General features: G+C 34.6%; 1 protein-coding gene across 1 annotated transcript in view; it reads left to right on the forward strand.

The window, feature by feature from the left end:
- Nucleotides 1-6,018, forward strand: part of LOC145685563 (uncharacterized) — a 160,805-nt gene that overhangs the window by 48,888 nt on the left and 105,899 nt on the right. The window lies entirely within an intron of this gene.

The raw sequence follows: 6,018 nt of genomic DNA on the forward strand, positions 1-6,018 counted from the left end.
GATTTTAAAGTTTGACGAAGAATTGATATACGGAACACAGAAAAATGTCGGATCAAAGGATTATGCAGAAAACTATACCTGGTAAATGCAATGATGTACATATAGAAGCGGAGCGGTCCCACACAACAGGAATCCCGCCAAAATGTGGGGGGAACCTCAAATGAGAAATGGGTTCCAGAAAAACGAAAGAAAAACAGATTATAAAAAATCACTGAGGAAAAAAATTGTTTGTGGCGCACCCTGTAGTTTTTGGACTTAACGTACAGCAGACGCATAACTGAAAAAGCATGTTTTATAATACTTTCTGTATAAGTGTTCCATCTATACGTACTTTCCGTACGAAACAATATAGGCGGTAAGGATCTCACATACAAATGGACGTATATAACGTATAGCTGACGAAGGTAACATATATATATATATATATATATATATATATATATATATATATATATATATATATATATATAGATATATATATATATAGATATAGATATAGATATAGATATAGATATAGATATAGATATAGATATATAGATATATATGTTACCTTCGTCAGCTATACGTTATATACGTCCATTTGTATGTGAGATCCTTACCGCCTATATTGTTTCGTACGGAAAGTACGTATAGATGGAACACTTATACAGAAAGTATTATATATATATATATATATATATATATATATATATATATATATATATATATATATATATATATGTAATATAAGGAAAACTGTTAGATATCATACATCCTGCAACGGCATGATGCAGCTAATATATAAAGGCAGTGCCTATGTATAGCATACGGATAACGTATGCTTCGTACTGATTTCTGTAACAAGCAAGAGAACTCCGTATATTTGTACAATATACCGCTGTCCGAAGAACGGATTTTTCTTAGTGTAGTGGTCCTGAAATAGCGACAATGTATGAAAAATAGCCCCAATAGACGAACAAAAACGATTCCCGAAGGCAGCGCAAAATCATTCTTGAGGCAGAAAGAGGGATCGATCATGTTACCGAGACATGAGGTTTATGCTGCAACATTACTACATATACAGTGTGCAACAAAAGAAATATGCCACTTTGTTCTTGATAACTGTACTGCAAAACCTAATATGATGAGCAGTATTTACTCACGTTGAATTCACAGAACATATCTTGGTAATCCTGAGATAAGAATTAACATTTTTTGCACTCAATATTTAATATTAACACCTATCAAAATATTTCTACTGAAATACATTTTTTTTATTGACGTGTTTCATTCACTGTCTTCTTGAATTCATTTCGTTTCTAGTTAATTCATTCCTAGTGTGAAGTATCTGTGTAGTAATAGTGACGTGACTGTGAAATAACTGTGAACTATTAATTTAATTTGTTAAATTCTATTTTATTATTTTTACGATTATCTTCAACAGTATCATGAACTCTTTAAAATTCTACGGAATAAAAACTTTTTATTAATGTTGTACATTTCCAGACAGTTTGTACAGTATAATCATGTATTTGTTAATTCTCGCTTTTGAAATTATTAATAAACGCGACGGGACTAGTTTCCTTCTTGCCTTTCCGCGTTCTTTTCCGCCTAACTTGACATTTCCTTGTTTAGTGAACAAAATCACGGAGGACACATCGACAGGGGGTATTTGCCACAAGGTCTAGGAAAGTGCAGGATCGTCGTAAAAGGCACAACACTCCATTGGAAATCATCCAACTCCATGTCTTAGGAGTACCATTCTGTCGGTTCATCACCACCGCAAATTCAATAGAGTCCAATATCTGACTAGTAGAATAAAGGTGTAGGAAAACATCATTGGAAACTCATCAAGACGAGAGAACTCGGTAGTCCAGCAAAATTAAAATCCAGTTGTTGGCTGACTCCAGTACATCCAGGCTCCAGAAAAAAAAGAAAAACATTCATCATCCAGATGACCAAAACAACACCAGTCTCGTTAAAATATCAGGCTAGTGCTCATCCTTTCTTTCTTGGTCATAACCTATCTCTCTCTCTCACCTTTTCCCCAACTAGTCATTTTCAATATTAAAGCATTCGAATTTTATTTAAGTTCAACCATAATTTTGCAGTTAAGTACCGTGTTGTACATCAGTTTCATCCCCAAATGTTACGTTTATTCAATGAATATTTTAGAAATTATTCTGAGCTATAACTGATGGTACAGCACCGGCACACTAGGGATACCTCCATTTCGTTTTTTAGACTTCCAAACTATGTTATGCATAAGTCTTATAGGTGGTTATGTCCGTCTGCCTGTCTGTTGAGAAGTGTCGGAGCAAAAACGGAAAAAAAATCAAGATTTTTTAAAAATCGATTCATCGTTCCAATCTTGTAGGTTAACCCTCCATTCAGACTGAAAGTGATTGAAAGTAACAATTTCCGGTTTCAACAAATAGCGACAATTTAAAAAAAAAAAAAAAAAATTAGTCGATTCAGCATCTTAAGAAAAACCTATTTGAGCTGGATATCCTATCCTAACTATATATAAAACTACTTGAACTGACATAAAATAAAGGGGTACTTTCGGTTGATGTGGAAAGTTGAAATTTTGCATGATTGTAGCTTCTCGGGATTAACCGACAGGAAAATTGCCATAAGTGAATATTTTTAATTTTTAGGTCTGAGAGGGGAGGGGGGATGAAACTCCCCATGTTATTTAAATGGGCTTTTTTGACCTATAATCTCATGTTTCAAGTAGGAATACTTGTTATTGTAATAAAATGTTGAAATTCGGTATGCTTGTACGTTTGCTACAGGATTATTTAACAAAATCACTAAAAAATAAAAATTTCCAACTTTAGAGTGGTTTTATGGAGAACTGAAAAATCTTCCTCATGTTATTTATATGGGACACCTTCTACATAAAAAAATTATTGGACACTTCCTGTAGGGCTGCAATGATAAAATTTGACATGATTGTAGCTTCTCGGGACAGGAAAATTTCCAAAAGTGAATAATTTTAGTTTTTAAGGGGTCTAAAGGGGGATAAAGGAATTCCGATGGTATTTAGAAAAAAGGGAATTTTCTTGTGACACAAAATTTTATCTTTTAGATAGTTGAAATAGGAAAAGAAACTTGAAATTCCGTAGAATTGTGGGTTTAAGAGGTATGAGGGCGTAGGCGGAGCCCCCAGCTAGCCATAAGCTAGTCTGTAATAAAACCAAAAGTGGTAAAATTTACTACTATTTCTCGTTTCAATGTTGATCTCCAGGGAGGAAAAATGCCATGAGATAGCAAGAAAGGGTTTTTTGGAATCAATTCAGCGTTCCAAGAATGGATTCCATCTTCACCATTCACCCTCTACTCAAACCAAAAGTAGTAGAAATTAACCCAATTCCAGTTTTAACGTCGATGGACATATTCCAGAAAGGTCATATGGATAGCGAGAAGCAATTTTCTGCAATCGATTAAGTGTCCCAAGCAGGGGCGGATCCAGGACCGACTTCTAGGGGGGGGGGTGTCATACTGCTACTTTTAAGGGCTCCAAACTTTAGGATGAGTTTTATTTATATATATAAAATAAGAACGTTTCCTCTTCGGGGAGGGGGGGCGATCGCCCCTTCCTGGATCCGCCCCTGGTACCAAGAGTATAATTCATCTTCACCCTATTCTCTCTACTAAAACTGGAAGCGGTAAAAATTTACTGCTACTTCCGATTTCAAACATTAATTTTTGACAGAACAAAAACGGAACGAGAAGCAATTTCTTTTGAAAATGATTCATCGTCCCTAAGATAGGTCATCATGCCATCTTTCTTTAATCCTCTATTCAAACTGAAAGTGATAGAAAACAACTATTTCCGGTTATAACGTTGATCGTCATAAAGCGAAAACAGTAATAGATAGCGAGAAGTATTTTCTCGATATGGGTTCAGTATTCAGTACCGCAAGAATATGTTCTGTCACCAACTTCATTGCTCTAGGAGAGACGGAATTCTAGAAACCTACTACCACCACCGGTTTGAATATCAACCCTTGCACTACCCTACTTTGTGTCCACCACAATATATTTTTTTTATAATTATTCTTCTAATAGTTTTTTTTTAATTGTAAAAAAAAGTTATTCCTCAACATGTCTGGCTAAAGCGTATATCTTACGGTGGTGCAAATTGAATGTTACTCCGTCTCATAAATTTGCTATTTTAAGTTGGTGGGGACAAAGTACTCCCCTCCCCGTTGGTAGGAGATGACATTTAGAAGTGTCACTCCTAGATGGCAGTATAATAAATATCTAACGGTATACCGTCTTTTCTGAATTTGGCGGTTAGTCTTTTCCCTTGTACTATTCAGGGCCGGATTTAGCATTTTGGCGCCCCTAGGCCCAATATTTTTTTCCGCCCCCCTAATCTGGTTACTTTCCTAAAAACCTTTATTAAAAAATTATATCAGGCCTATATGTTAATTGCTTAAACATCACTCCACGATGCAATTTTATCATTGCAATTTTTTTGAGGAATTTACTTGGTTCTGGTCCTAACAAAATACCGTTAATGTATTAACAAAAGATTGGTGAATAACTTTGGTTTTGTTCAATTTAGACATTTGGGCAAATAAATATCAATGTTGTAACGAAGTTGATGCATAATGTTGAAAAATAGTTTAACTTTACCAACAATTATTTGTTCCAATGAACTGCAAAATCTGAATGCTTTATTAGCCTGATTTTTTAAAAATCAATTAAAAAATATATGTTATGGCTATTTATTTTTATTTCTAGGTATTTTTTAAAGATTTTTTCTCTCGACCGTGCGCCCCCTGGGAGCTCGCGCCCATAGGCCCGGGCCTATTGGGAAATCCGTCCCTGGTACTATTCACTTCAGTCACTGTAGATTTTTGTGAGAGTTTCTGATTTGTTTCTTTTGCGAGATATATTTAATTTTAACAGGTGAGTATAAAATGACCTTCCCGTGGTAGTCTATATTACAATATATATATATAGTTCGAGGGTTGATCTTCAAATATCAAAACTGGTAAAAGAGTTAACAAGAAGTAGCTTTATGATATAGCTAAAGCGTTTCAAGAATAAATTCCATCTCTTGCAACTAGAAGTTACGTCGTGTTTCAGTATTGAGTTTGCATAATTTGGAAGTTTACTGTGGTAGCACAATAGACCATATGTGAAACACAACTCTTTATATATATATATATATATATATATATATATATATATATATATATATATATATATATATATATAAAAGAGAACGCACAAATCCTTTGTTCCCTCATCACGCTAATACGGCTGAACCAATTTCTTTCATTTTTGGGGGGTTATTAGGATTTGGACCCTAGATGGTTTTTATCATATCACTTTAATTTTCAATTACCAGTGTCTTGAGATAATTGACCATTCAAGTGTCCATAACGTACAAATCCTTTGTTAGTTCATCATAGGTAAAAATAAACGTATTTATATGCAACCCGCATGACCGTGTCACTCGGCGGGTTAACATAAATGACAGGCGATATAATGTTAACATTTACTGCAATCTACTATGGTTTTTATCATATCACTTGAAAGCGAAAAAGTAAAAATTATCTAATTAACAAGGTTTATTGCGTTCCGGGGTGACCCCAGCGAAGCGGGGTGAACGCTGCTAGTCTTATATATAAAAGAGAACGTACAAATCCTTTGTTCCCTCATCACGCTAATACGGCTGAACCAATTTCTTTCATTTTTGGGGGGTTATTAGGATTTGGACCCTAGATGGTTTTTATCATATCACTTTAATTTTTAATTACCAGTGTCTTGAGATAATTGACCATTCAAGTGTCCATAACGTACAAATCCTTTGTTAGTTCATCATAGGTAAAAATAAACGTATTTATATGCAACCCGCATGACCGTGTCACTCGGCGGGTTAACATAAATGACAGGCGATATAATGTTAACATTAGTGCAATCTATTATGGTTTTTATCATATCACTTGAAAGCGAAAAAGTAAAAATTATCTAAGTAACAAAGTTTATTGCGTTCCGGGGTGACCGCAGCGAAGC

The sequence above is a fragment of the Thermobia domestica genome, chromosome 1 (genome assembly GCF_964235325.1).
Source record: "Thermobia domestica chromosome 1, izTheDome1.hap1.1, whole genome shotgun sequence".
NCBI classification, from domain to species: Eukaryota; Metazoa; Arthropoda; class Insecta; order Zygentoma; family Lepismatidae; genus Thermobia; species Thermobia domestica.